The following is a 15,614-nucleotide window of genomic DNA, read 5'->3' as shown; positions in this document are numbered from 1 at the left end:
ATGTATATTTTTGAAATGCAATTTTTCTGTGTTTATAAAATTCAAAATTTTAACAGATGTATTAAAAATTATCTACCAGCAAAAATATGAAATCAGTGATTTTTCTGTACTGTTTGTTTGAGATCCAAGATAGGAATTTTATTTTATTGATAGTTCATTTTTAAGATAATGTTATTTTATTCCTGAGCAAGTTAAACAGTTGTGCATACATTAAAAATTGTCTTTATTCAGAACTTCGATTATTTGTGCCAAAAAAAAAGAAACCGATACAAAGGAATAGGAATTTCACTTTACATTGAGAAAGGCAGAAACATGAACTTCCCATTGATATTAACAGACAGTTTAGGTTTGTTGAAAAAGAGAGCAGATATTTTAAGAATTCTCAAGAAATCATATTGCAAGCATATACTTTGTAGAGATATTAGGTATGTTTTGGAAGCAGGAGAAATGAAAAATTTGCAACACCTTCGCCGGGAATCGAATCGCGGACCTCTGGAATACGCCAGACCACCACACCACGAAGGCATGCTAAGAAGACGGGAGAAATACCTTATTACTTGTCTAAAAAAATGTCTATTTCCTATAATATCTGGCATGCGCTGCTCATTATAAACTTTTTGCTCTGTTTGCAACATTTGAAGACACTCTGAAAATGTACCAAATTATAATTGATATAGTATTTTAAGTTGTCATAGGTAATATGTTAAATTTTTGAAAAATAAGCGAAATCATACACATGTATGAACAAATTCAGTTACTCTATTTGGTACTATTATATTGTAAGTTTATTATTTTACATTACATCAGGTTGTAGAGACATTAGGTATATTTTTGGAAGCAGGAAAGATGAAAAATAGCAAACGCCTTCGCCGGGAGTCGAACCACGGACCTCTGGAATACCGGCCCAGCGTGCAGAACCACTACACCACGAAGGCCGGAGAAATACCTTATATACTCCCCCTTTTCAAAGGGCGACTGGGGTTTTAGGGGACCCACACACATTTTCACATTTGAAATCAATACCTCTGTGTGTCCTCTTAATATATAATATCATGCTAGAAGCACCAAAAACTCATTTGCAAAAAACAGTAACGGAAACTAAATTGCTGTTTAATTTTTTTTTAATATTTTGTGATAGTCCTATCCGCAGTCTAGCACGGCTTTGCCAAAGTTAAAACATCTCCCTGATACACTACTACAGTATTAATTTTTTACTTTCCAGTAAATCAGTCGGAACTGTGTAGGAGAAGATCACAAATGGGAGGATAATCCAGAGTAGAAGAAAAGCAACTGATTTTTTTTCCTTCCCTATTCAAAAAACCTCTTTTAAAAGTAAACAAGAAACGAACGAGAAAAGAAAACTTTCTTCGTTTCGTGACTCATTGTGATCTATCATCGACTAGTAATGTCCACAGGACGTGAAAAGAAGATGCTTAATTTTTTTTTTCCTCTTCTACAACAAAAAACAAGAAAGAACAAGTGTCCACCAAGCACGAAACAATGATTGCTTATCGAAGCTTCATCTGTTGTTTCATACTTGGTAGATTTCAACACAGTAAGATTAGAAGATACATCACAAGGTATCTAGATTTCCCAAAATCGATCAGTTTGGTTATTCGCACGTTTTTCTTTGCAACGCATTGCTTATTCAATGCCAAAAATGAAAGATATTGTGTCCATATATTACAATTTTCGGTACTAACATAATTTTTCATTTTGTGCATGCATTTTCCTTGTGTATCTTGGGAAAGAAATAGGAGTTCGTGTTTTATCTTTTCTAGAATTTTAAAATGTGCGCATGGAACAAATATATAAAAAAATACACATTACGAATCATGTCAAATCTCTACTCTCCGATTAAAACATCTCTTTCTCTACTTTTTAGCTAAATCATAATTCTTAGCATCTACACTTAAAAGTGCATGGAAGTGGAAAATGCAAGTTACAACGCTTGCAGAGTTAATTTTTTACACTTGCTAAATATGTATACATACACAGAAAAATAAAACACAAAAGACAAATTATAAAACATGACTGACGTTTATACACGTATAATGCTGAAATAACAATTTATTTTGTCCATTCATGTTATTAATTTTTTTTCGTGGGTTGACTGGAGAGGTGGAAATGGAACTAACAGGATTTTTACATGTGTCACCCGTTGATGAGGTATGCTTGTAACTTTACTGTATATTTATTACATTTATTTTTATTTTTCACACCATTTCTATTACTGGAATTTTAAATTAAGGAAGAAAATTTGGATTTTTTAATGCATTCATCTTGCCTTCATTTCAACGTTCATACATTTAGAGTCTTTGTAATTTACTCGAAAATATCATATATTTTCTTTTCATTCATTTTTTTCTTTATTATTTCTCTTTATATATTTTTTTTACAAATTTTTACTGTTAGTATTCTTATCTTTGCACATTTTTATATTTTTATGAATTCTTAACTGACTCTAGGGTAAGAGAAATTCATAATGTTAAAGATTTCCTTTACGTTCACATAAGAAAGCGTGTGTGTGAATATATATATACACGCCCATTGTTACTTGCCGTGATTTTAAATTATAACAAGCACCTAACTTTCGTAGAGGAATTTATTTAACGTAATTAAGTTTAATCTTGATACGATTCGTTTTCTAAAAAGAAATAGAGAAGTAATTATTGGACAAATCTGTAAATCAAATCAGCATTCTTTTTGAATGAATCACTGTAATAATGTACAGTTATTATAGTCCAGAATTTGATCTTTTTCTGGGTGAGAAGTTATACCACTATTTATGGCATTTATTATTATTATCATTCCCATGCGGGCACATTCATTCTCTGCATTTGAATTAGGGAAGATTTTTTTAGAGAACAACGTACATTTTTACGGAACACTTAATTGAGCCAAAATGGTATCTAATCAACGTATACTTTTTTCTATTATATAGGTAACTGTGTGTGTATATATATATATATATATAGAGAGAGAGAGAGAGTAAATAAGCATAAAGCATAAATGGACTTTAAAAGTAAAAAAAACTAGCACTACCACTGCTAAGACTAAAAATTTAAATTAAATTATTAATTTTAAATTTCGATTTTTGCCCAGAAAGTTCAAAGCAAAAACTATTGAAAAATGAACCTTATTAAAAGTTAATTCTTTAAAAAAATTGAGTTAAAACAATGGAAAAATACTTAGTTTTAAATTGTAATGGAATTCATAATAAAAACTCAAAGTATCAAAAAATATAGATGCGCTGAAAATAAAATTAATTATTGTTGATCCTATGGAAGAAGGCTAACTTTCCAAAGGGAATTTTTTTTACACAAAATTATCAGTAATTAAAGTAAATCGGTTTTCATCTCCCTCGTATACTGAATTAAACTCTATTCAAAACGCGATAAAAGCAAAGAAATGAAATATATTTTTAAATTTAAATTAGAATATTTCAAATTCTTAAAGGAAATTCTCCGACGCGATTTAAAATCATACATGAAGCTATATTGCATAAAAGTGTTAAACCGATGATTAGTTAAGACAAAGACAAAAACCAATTTAATAAACATGTTGGTAATCCATCTAAAAAAAGAGGTATTAATTATACAAATTTCAATTGTCGTATGCCACATTTAGATTATACATGGGCCAAAAAGTATCGTTTTAATTTTACTTAGTTTAGTCTCTTTACACATGTTAGAATTCCAGAGTGATTTTACAGTTTTATTATAGCTAGATTTTGAATGGCTAAAAACTTTTAAGAAAGAAGCGTTCTGATTTGCTGTCAAATTGTACGGACATCAAAATTGTACGGAATTGTGAATCAAAATTGTACGGACGAGGCTGAAAAGGTGAGGACTATTATCTCCCTTTGGCAAGATTCATAAAAATTAAATTGTCTAAGCATGCGCAAATCAATGGAATCTCTATGGGAATGAATTTTTTATTTCAGCTATGTAACTACACTTATTTACAAAAGATATTAAATTTCAACATTCGCTGGAAAAAACTAATTTAAAATTATTGGCTAATATCTTCAGATACATATATGGTATAATTAGTATCAATAATTTTGAATCTATTGAGCAATTCCAAAATTTCCCTTCTTGCACAATACTTAATATCTTTAGTTGTATCGACAGTTTTCCACCAAAAAACGTTTCTAATAAGTTTAGAAGGGGAAAAAAACATGAAAGCAGATAATGCAGATAATCAAGATGATGCAAGACCACATGAGACATTTTTAACACTTTGAGTTTATATTTTGAATTCCATTACAATTTAGTACTAATATTTTTTCAATATTTTTATCTTAGTTTTCTGAAGAATTAACTTTCAATAAGGTTCATTTTGCAATACTTGTTGCTCTGCATTTCCTAGGGGATAATCGAAATTAAAAATTAATAATTAAATTTATACGCGTATATATGCGATCCCTTCTAGCAGTGAGAAAAGTTGAAAGATGAGCAGCACCAAACGACAGTACCTATATCGTTAAATGTTTTCACCTCCAGCTAGAAATTAATTTCATAATACGTGAGATACAAAAAAATGGCCAGTGAAAATTCGTTTTGAGACAACCACATTACTAGCTAACTAAGAATTTGGTCTTTCAGACATCATAAAGAATAAATTGTTTGTTTCGTTTGGAAATTTTATGTTTTCAGAAAACACAAATTCAAGGTATACAGATTCAAGCAGTTTTCATATGGTTTTGTGATGAAACTACGCTATGAAAAATAATCAAAAATATGCAAATTGTTAGTACAAAGCTGATATAATCTACGGTGAACTCCACCAAGTGTGAATTCTAGACTAGTGAAAGTGGCTTTATTTACAGATGTGCTTCGAAATTTTTTGTTTAGAACATATTTTTAAGAGCATAGAAAGAGTACGGACCTTAACATAAATATTTTAATATATATATACAGTCTTTTAGAAAAAAATCGAAACACCATGAAAGAAGTAGTTTCTGATGAAATTGAATATGTGTATAGCTCATACACAAATAATAAAATGGTTTAAAAATCAAGGTTCACAATCACCCACTAAGTGTTCAAATTAGTAGTTGGTCAAGCAGGCTCCTGGCGGAAATGCATGCTTGAATGAAAAAGATAAATAGAGGGGAAAGAATTAAAAGTTATAGTCTCCAAATGTTAACTTCGTTTCAGAATTCGCAGCATTTTAAAAATTCTTTTGAAAGGCTTGAAAACAAAACAAAAAATTACTCCAGCAAATATTTCCTTGCAAAACACTGCAGTTTGTGTTTTGAAATTAGTTTTTGAATTTAGTATATTAAAGTCTAGTGCTCTTAAGGAGCATACACTATAGACTTGAAAAAGACTATTTAGTAAGAGTTATCTTCGAGCCTTGTGAAACAAAACAAAGTCAGAATAAAGGTATATATTTTATTATTCGAATACAAAATTACCAATTACCCAACTTGGGTTTACACATGGAAAGCACTGCTGGCTTAACAGAAATAAGTAACGTTGAACAATTTCAAATGTGGCAGATTTAGCCTAACGGCTCACGGAATAATTTAACGCGCAAGAAAGGCTCTGTTTGTAGAAAACCGACGAGACAAATCCAAATGTCTAGAAGTACTTCAACGCCACAGAATCAAATCGCTAATAATCAATCACGGCACAACGTGGCCTAGAATAGGCAGACACGCTGTAAAACTAACTTCTCTTGCTTAATTAGCCTTTCTTCCTATCTTGATCTGAATAAAGGCTCGCTATCTCATTTACATTCTGGCATGAAAAGCGTGAGTGAAACGAGTGTAATAGGAAAGTACTAAAAATTAACTTTTAGTTAAAAATAAATAGATAAACCTCACAAATCTTTAACTAAGTTACTTACATATATTTGTATAAAAACAAACACTTTTTTGGGCAAATATTTAATTGAAAATTGCTAATTATATTAACTTGCTATCAAGCTGATTGTCTAAGCCTAAAACCTGGCAAGATTTAGATTTTTAATTTTAAACTATGTCTTTATTTGATTGCATAAATGCATAGAAAGTGACTTCGATGGTATTTCAAGAGTATTCTGTGAGTTATTTAAATTAACAGAACGTACGCAAGAGAATATTAAAGTGAAAAACCTAATACTTAATATTTTAAAACAGCACAAAACTCCAAGGGAAGTTACGGTTGACGAAAACATAAAATTCCTCTCACTCTCAGTTGAAGAAACTGACTGTGAAAATGAATTAGTTAACACATTTGAAAGCAAATTCACACATTCTTCGTCATATAGTGATTCCGAATAACCCAAAGCCTCTGTCATATATATCCCGAAATTATAAGGGCAAGAAACTAAAATTCAGAAGATGAAAACAAAAAAACGAAATGCAGCTTATATACTGTTCAAAATAAAATTAGGCATCCAAAAAAAATTGCAGCATTTTTATTAATGAAAAAAAAATTAATATCTGGCAAACGAAAAAAAAAGTTTTTAAGAATATTTTAAAAGGAAAAACTGGCTCATATTCACCTTGCCGTACGTCAAGCGCCGAAGGGCCCGCACTTCACCTGGGGTGGTAAAATTGTGCTTCACGCAATAGACCAGTAATAATGTGCTATACACGTATTCGTATTCACTTTACTCAAGGTTGAAGCCACGAAAAATTTTACATGACCAGCCTCTTCGCCAAGATTTGAGCCCATGTGTGTTCAGCGATCGCTCGGCTGCTGGTGGGCTGCATTTCTCAAACTTGTTATTCGGTTAAGCTAATTGTTGCTGTTATTAAAAATGTTACTTCTTTGATCATATTTGTACAGTATATCATCCGTGCTATATATTCAATCCTTAGTCAGCATAATTATTATCATGTTAAATATGTAGTAATTATTAAGCACTAAAACATGAGACAACATGAGACATCTTTCTGCAGTAAAATATATGATTTCTAGAATCTCTAATATTCTGACCTAATTTTTTTGTAGAGTAAATTTCCATCAGTTTTCTTCATTCTTTCGTTTTATGTTATTATGGATTGACAGCCAAAATAGTAAGCTTTCATTCATTAGTTTCTTCGTGTATCATTATATATTTCCATTGAAGGTATCAGTTAGTTTGGCGGCTTTCTGAATTCTTAGAATTTAGCTTTGAATCTCTGGAAAGTCACCTAATACTGCTATATCGCTAAATTGTTTTGTGTTTTCTTTAATTTTTAATTCCCTATCTATGCAATTTTTTTAACACATACAATCTTCCATTGTACCACAGACGTACAAAAAGGGGCTTAATAAAACTAAGGTAACTAAAACATTAATTATTACATACATAAATAAAACAAACAAAACAGAGACTTCAGTCGAAAAAGAAACAGATTGCTAAAAATTCACAATTTACCAACACAGAAGAATGAAAATAATGAGCTCACCGAGCCGGGTAACAGGGTGAGAATATATATATAGATAGATAGACAGATAGATATAAATATATGTGTGTGTATGTGTAATGTCTGTGTCTGTGTGTATTTGGTTCGGCAAATTGCAACAAAAAAGGGAGGTGCAACACTACATGTTATTAGCAGTCCCATTTCAACGTTCTACGGCTACTTCTTTTTGAGTTATGCGAGATACATACGTACAAAGATCATGAAAATTGTTTCTTTTGAATCCGTTTAAAATGCGTTTTGGAAAAAGAATCTTTTACCCTATCTGCATAGTTGTTACGCAAATTTAATCATTCAAATAGATTTGAGAGCGGGCAAAAAGGATAATTTCTTTGAAACGTAATATCCGAAATGTTTCGAGATTACAATCTTGCTTCCTTTATATCGTACAAGTAAGTAGAAATTTTAAAAAGCTTTAAATTTCTATTAGCGTCTTTTAGTAACTTTTTTCTAAATTCGAAGTTTTTAAACTTCTAAAGGATGAAGCCTCTTATTCTCTCCTAAAAATATCTGAAAACTTTTCGTTAGTTTTCCTTTGGGCAGAAGGCTACTAGTACTGCCATCTATCGGTAAATATTTTAAACCAACTAGAATGCAAGTGATAAATTCATCTAAAACGGCAAATGATTTTAACTTATAAAGAAAGAAATTCTATTCTGTATTCTAATAGATTGATTCAGCATCATAATTTCTCTCTCTTATCAAAACATCTGATTCTTGGTTCATAATAATCAAATAATAATATTATTGTCAATAATAATAATGTTTTTGAAATTATTATTATTATTGAAGTCTACTAAATCGTTATTGCTAAATATTCTACTAAAAAGAGAATTTTCGTGTGATTTGTTTAACGTATGCTAATGACTTGATCATATAACGTAAGCTAAAAACATGAGCATAAAACTACAGCTACTTTAGAGTTTCATTTCGTATGTGAATAAAAACTTTCAAGTTTTCAACCAAATTTAGTGCAATAACTGAAAAAACGCCATATACACGTAAAGGCATATCCACTGAAAGAATATGAAACATACAGCTGGGATGTTCTTATGAGCATGATATCTCTCTGCAAAAAAATTTAATTTAAAAAATTTTCACTGCACATAATACTTCCTCCCCCCATTTTGAAGATGACTTCCCCCCTACATGTATGTGTATATAAACATATATATTTTACTACTACACTTTTTATGTTACGATAGAAATTTTTCTAACTTATTTTTATTTAATCAGTTTAAAATTCGTATATTTTCCTAAATTCATTATTTTGCACATTTTGGCTTTGCTACTGTACAGGCGAATATGTTTGTTCATTCCAAAGCCATTAACGTTTTTTTGTTACAGATTTTAAGAACTTACTCTTCTATTTTTAGTTTTCATTTTATTTATTTTTCATATGCTGGATTACCTCTATTTTACGTGGTTTTGGACTAGGTTCACTAAGATTGTAAAATGTTACTTCTTTAAGCGTTATTGCTTGTTTATGATTTAAGCTATTTTTTTAACCCGTGCTGTACATTTTCAAAATTTACATATTATTTTCCTTTTTTAAAATATTGGATTAAAAATTTGTATATGGTTTTGTTTTCACGTCGTAGATACATTAGGTTATTTCGAGGCCGGAGAGATGAAAAATTTTCACCGCCTTTGCCGAGAATCGAACCACGGACCTCTGATATACCTGTTCAGTTCGCTGACCACTACACCTCGAAGGCACGCTAGGAGGTGCGAGAAATACCTTACAAACTATTCAACTATTATTTTTGCAAGTTTTGGTTTTGAATTCTATCTATAATGTACTCGATAGAAATTTTATAAATTTGTCTATTTTTTCACAATTTCATTGAATTTGTCTGTTTTTTTACTTCCTTGTACGAAGTAAAAAGGAAGTATTGTAATCGCGAAAAGCTTCAGGCAGCATATTTCAACGAAAATATCCACTTTGACCGCTTTCGAATACAATTTAACGATGTTTTTGCGTGATATCTGTACGTCAGGACAGAATAAAAGATTTTTTTCCTCCCAAAAAAAACTAAAAAACTGCTTTAAAATGAATTCTGAAGAGAATTTTTCGTGGCGTCTGTACGAACGTATGTACGTACGTGCGTACGAACGTACGTATCTCGCATAACTCAAAAACGAGTAGCCTCAGAACGTTGAAATTGTGTATATAGGACTACTATAACATGTAGATGTGCACCTCGTATTTTGGTTTCAATCGGCCGCGCCAAACGTATATAAATATATTTATAAATATATCCACTCTGTTACCCGGCTCAGTGATCTCAGTTTCTTTACTCTTATATGTTTGTAAATTGTACATTTTTTTCTTTAAAAATGATTGAATTATGTTGTTTTTATCTTCCGGTTAAGGGTTTTATGCCTTTAGTAAATCTGTATGCAATATTTTTAGAATTATCAACAATTTAAAAGTTGCTTAAGTGCCACTAAGCCTATTTTGATGGCGGACATTGCTTGTTTACATTTGAAACAGCTGAGTAGTGAATTTGTTGCCAATCTAGAGAAACTTAGCTTCGAAAAAACAAAGATAAACGCCTTGATTTATTATTGCGATTTAAATCAGGCTTAATCCTTTCTGGAATTTTTTCGAGCAAATATGTGTTTAAGATTTACTTAATTTTTAATAATTTAATTTTTAATAATTAGTAATTTAATTTTTAATTCGCTAAATTGGTGAATTTATTTTCATGTTTTGGTTTTGCACTTGATTTACTTATGCTATCTGAATTTAAATGATATTGTAGATTAGTTCGAAAATTAAATCTTTTATATGTTTGCATTATTTTAACTTTAAATTTGCTTTTTTACGTATATACATGTTTGTTAAATTTTAATTTTTAATAGAGATATTTTGAGTTTTTATGTATTTTTGCCTTGTCGCGAAGTGAGAACTGAATTAATTGAATGAGAAATACTCAATCGTCTGTGAAAAACTGTTTCTTTTTTGTTTTGTTTTCTTAATTTCTTTTATACATCGTTCTAGCTTTATAATAGTATTTGAATAGAACATGTGGCAACGATTAGATAATTCTTTAACTGATACAAATTTTGTGCATTCTGAGTTATAATATGAACGAAATATAATACTGTTAAGTGAACCTAGCTCCAGAGTGTCGCTAAGGTAAACAAATAGAGTAAATTTTAAAGAATGCATTTATTCTATTGTGGTTTATGCGCTGTCGACGAAGTAGATTTAATTCAATCCAATAAGTTTAAACTAAATGCAAGAAAAAATGCGAATAATTTAATATTCCGTACAAGGAAGTCATGTGGTGTACACATCAGATTTTTTATGCTATAATTTTTTAATACTTTGCGCTGTCTACTTCGGCCTATAGGAGTTGTACTGATAAAGATACAGATTACTTTTATTCTTTTCATAAGACTATTTTCAAATTTTAAATTTTGTGTCTTTGTCTGTTCAGAAACAGATTGTTTTGTTTATTTACTGCGTTCTTTGCACCAACCACCTGATGATTATGCAGCGAAAGATGTAAATTTCAGATTTCATTTTTGATTTTGGCATATTTTGCCCCCCCTTCCCATTCGTTGCAGTTTGCCACTGTGCTTCGTTTTATTATTATTATTATTATTATTATTATTATTATTTAGGTTGTTGTTTGTTTTGCATGTGATTTATTCCGAAATGAATATGCGATAATTTTAAACGCAATTTCTATTTTATTTTACGTCATTACCACCATGTGTTGCTGCTCCGAGCCCGCGAAACTAAAACGTGTATCGTACCCTGACAGAACATGTCAAGAGTCTTTAGCTAAAAGTGAATATTAAGTTTTAATTAAGTAGTACATATTAAGTAGGGAAAATAAATTTATGGAATCCAAATTCCGCTTTCTCAAATCATACATGAATATATACATGAATTACACATGAACAATATATGAATAGACATATTTATGTGTATGTTACAAGTGTGTGCTATGTTTATCTTTAAATGAATTGAACTTTGGGAAGGAGGACAAAGAAAAATTAAATCGCAAGTTAAATATTTACATCAAAATTTGTTAAAAGCATATGACTAGGAGATAAAATACCATGTCTTACATACAGATTGAAGGAGCAACAAAGAATTATGGGATAAAGGAACGCAAATATGCGAAGATAAGAGTATAATAGTTTAGTCCGCATCCTTAACTTTGGTCTCTAATAAATTTATTCTCTGTTTTGTTTTATAATGTGAATCAAATAAATGCTTCTCCTAGCCGAATTAGATGATCATAAAATAAGCTATCTTCATGTTATCAAAATTTCACGAGAAATCATAGTCAAAGCTTTGAGTACCGTATACGAACACAACTAAATGCAGCAAATCATATAAAGGTTTCGAATGTATTTCTTTACAGACAATTTTTTCCCTTAAAAATATGGATCCTGAAGCATGTGTATCAAATTTTCGTTAGTAGAAATGCTGAAATTTAAAACTATGCATCAACCGAAATCCAGTTTTTTTCGACTTGTCAAATAGTTATGTTCACTTATTCAGTGAAAGTGGTTTAACCTATTTTAAATTAATTTAGCTCGTTTTGTTAGTTCATCAGTTATTCATTTCTGCTCTTTAAGTGGCATGTAATCAAAAAAATTCTCTTAATCTGAAAGCAGGTTTTTTTTTTCTAACACATTTCTTAAACTAAAAGCACTAGTCTATAGTAACCGTCCAGGAGGTATTCAGTGATGCAATCGTTTCGGAACAGCATCTACTATATGCATACACAATTAGACAGATAAATGCTTTTATACTCACATACACACGCTCATTCCCGCACACACGCATATTATATATATATAACAAATTTGTGCTAATATTACATATCTATATTGGAACTGATGTATGAACACTAAGCTGTAGATGCGTAGAAGTACTGATGGCGTAGATACTTGATGCTTAGAGCGTTCATCCATTTTGAATACGCAGTCGAGCCGGATTAAATTTCTTTTTTTTTTATTTAAATTCCTATTTTGTAGGCACAATCACTTGGCACTCCAAACGTGCCTATTTCCAGAACACTAATGATACTATTGTAATATAAGCGATCATTGTAGAGCATAGATGATTGAAGCAAAGCGTCTTAACAGGATGAAAGCATAAGCCAGAAGAGAGAAAGTCGCAGTACTTCAGTGGAAGAAGGAAGGAAGTAAAGTTTCAGTTCAACTTTAGTTTTGGTTAACAATTATTTTGATTGGGCAAGAGGCATCTGCATTACATAAGATCGCATGATTACTTTGAATGACGATTAATAGCACTACTTTTAGACAGAGAGAGGAAGTCCCCAAATTAAATAAGAAATAAAAGAGGTTATAGGCAATTAAATTTAGAAGTTTGCTTTCATATTTTTTATCTTACATATATATATATATGTAATAATAAAATTCCATAATCAAGAACACACTTAAAATTCTAACTGTATGTTCTTTTCATTTTTAATGGCGACGGTCTCTTATTTGAAAGTACGTGGAATTAAATTCACAGCCCCGTAGTCAAGTTGTTTTTCCCGCCTTTTCTACACGTACAGTTACAGAATGTTCTGGAAATATTTAAAGCGAACTGGATTGGCTGACGAGGCTGACGTCATTTCTTGGAAGCTCCGCCTTTCGAGAGGCTATAAAAGGACTCGCAAAAGAATATCGGAGGCTTTTTCTTAAATGTCACGATGCAGTAAACCTTCATAGAAAATATTATTAGTAGTTCTTTTTTATTTACTCCGGATATCTGATTTTGTAACTGCTATTTCTCCTGACCAATAATAAATGGATCCTGTTTTTTAAACTTATCGTCTGATAATTTAAGCTACGACTATATTTATGATTCTTCAACAATCTATTTATTCCTGACAAAAGCTGGTACATCACACACACACACATATATATATATATATATACATATAAGATATAATAAAATACGATGGCTACGCTAAGAAATAATTGGCAGTCTCAAAATTGACTATTCAAAATTTTATGTTCTCCCAAGTTCATCTTTTCTCCCAAATTCGAGATCTTTCCAAAATCATATGATAGTTACATAACGCTGCTTGCAAAGAGAACTAAAATCTAAAATTAACCAATCGCAGCTTAGCTGTATATATGAACCTGCATAGTATAAATACTGCTTCGCGAGCAATTACGTCATTTCTTTTTCCTAACTTCTCCTGCCCAGCAAAACCTCTGCGCAACTATGCCCGATTGTCTTTCTTTGTTCTTTACCTAAAACCCATGTACATAAAAATTATTTCATTTAACTATGATCGAAAAGTATCTTGTTTACAAAAAAAATGATATAATGTGCATTATCATATAAAATTACGGCTTCAAGCGGCCACGCCTGTATTCGAGTGTCATCTTTATAATTATGCAGTTAAGAGTTTCGGGAGAAAAAATATTAGTGTATTAGCAAAGTAAAAGAAAGTTCATCATATGAGGAAAGACATGAAGAAGCATCAAGGATATAGTTTGCAGGTTTTACTATGCCCCGTTATTTTTCATGAACTTTCTCATATGCAGATTATGAAATATTTAGACATATCATTTACAACTGCTACAACAATTACGTAATCTCTAAACAAAACTGAATAATAAATTAACACAAATATCATTTTTGAAAGTCCTGTGTTCTTGGAAAATGTCCAATGAAAAGTTCTGTAAACTTTCTTAACGAAAATAATTTCACAAAGTAAATGTTCAATTAAATGTTTCTCTCACTTTCTTGATAAAAGCATTTCCACAGGAAAATTGGAAGATATAACACACAATTTATGATTAATTGAATAAGTTCTTATTATGGATACTTGACATATTGAATACAATATAAATCTTAAATACAAAAACATAATGATATAATGCAATACTTAATAACACAATGATACTCTGACGATTACTTGGCATGTCCTCTCCAACAAAATTAGCTTATTAACTTGCTGATGGTGGGGGGATGCTTAAGTACAATATATTAAAAAAACACCCCGTTCCTTAGAAAAATGGCAACTGGTTTTGGTCATTCTACAATTGACAAAGTTTTGTTTTCAAAGAATCACATTCTTTCATATTAATTAATAAAAGTACAAAATTACACAAAATTAAGACTAAACTTTAAGACAAATGACTCGTATAATTAAGTTAAAGTCTTTAAAATTTTGCAAAATATAATTGAATATTATCCTACAAAAAGAAAAAAGAAAAGAAATTTTTTTTAATTATGTAAAATATAGTGTGGTAGCACTTCTGTGCTAAGCTATGGTCAGAGGTTTGTGACTGGTAAAGAAAATGTAAAAACCCCAAGTTAGTTTCATAACCATAGCTGACTCTCCTAACAATTAAAAATGTTTGGGGGGAAGGTATTAGGAATGTTCCTAGAGGGACAGCAGGCGTGTGCGATCGCTTCTTGTATCTTCCCTAAAGAGAGGATACAAGGAGTAATACACATAGTGTAAAACTTATGTCGGGAAAAAATAAAAATATGTGGTCTTTGATTGAGAATCTGGTATTGAATCCAGATTTCGAATTCTAAAGAAAACTATGGTGCTAGAGATTTTCCTCTCCTCATCTCCTGGGCTGTGGGGAACGTATACAACAAATTTAGAACGGAAAAACTCTGGGAAGAAGGAAAGGCAGGATAGAAAATGAGCCAGACTGCAAAAGATCAAAATCGGGAGAAATAAATTGTCATAATTAGGATTTTAAAGTCTTTATCAGGTTTTAAAATATCATAATCGAGAAAAAAATTTAATGCAGAATTTGTAAAACTAAAATTAATTAATTTTGCACAGAACTAGCAGTTAATTTAAATACACTAGTTGGATTAAAAGTCTGAATCTTGTTAGGTGAACAATTTCTGATTTCTTTTTAGTAACAGGATTAGGCTTATCTATTTCAAAAGTAACTTCAGAATACTGTTTTGAAATCTCGTAAGGGCCTGAAAGAGGAGCAGAAAGTTTAATGGTATTAGGATATTGAAATTTTTCATACATTACTAAATCACCTATTTTAAAATTACTGGGTTTATAATTGGTGTCATATCTTTCTTTATTTACATTGTGACAATCATCAGACTTTTTTTATGCAATTTTTCTAGCTTCTTCATTTGGTAGGTATACTTCTTGATTTTCAAGTAGGGGTTCATAAGATAATTTTCCATACATTAAATAAGATGGTGAGAATTTTGTTATACAATGCG

This window comes from Stegodyphus dumicola, chromosome X1 (assembly GCF_044657685.1).
Source record: "Stegodyphus dumicola isolate Sdum_Otavi_A_Nest chromosome X1, ASM4465768v1".
NCBI classification, from domain to species: Eukaryota; Metazoa; Arthropoda; class Arachnida; order Araneae; family Eresidae; genus Stegodyphus; species Stegodyphus dumicola.
This window is presented reverse-complemented; position numbering follows the sequence as displayed.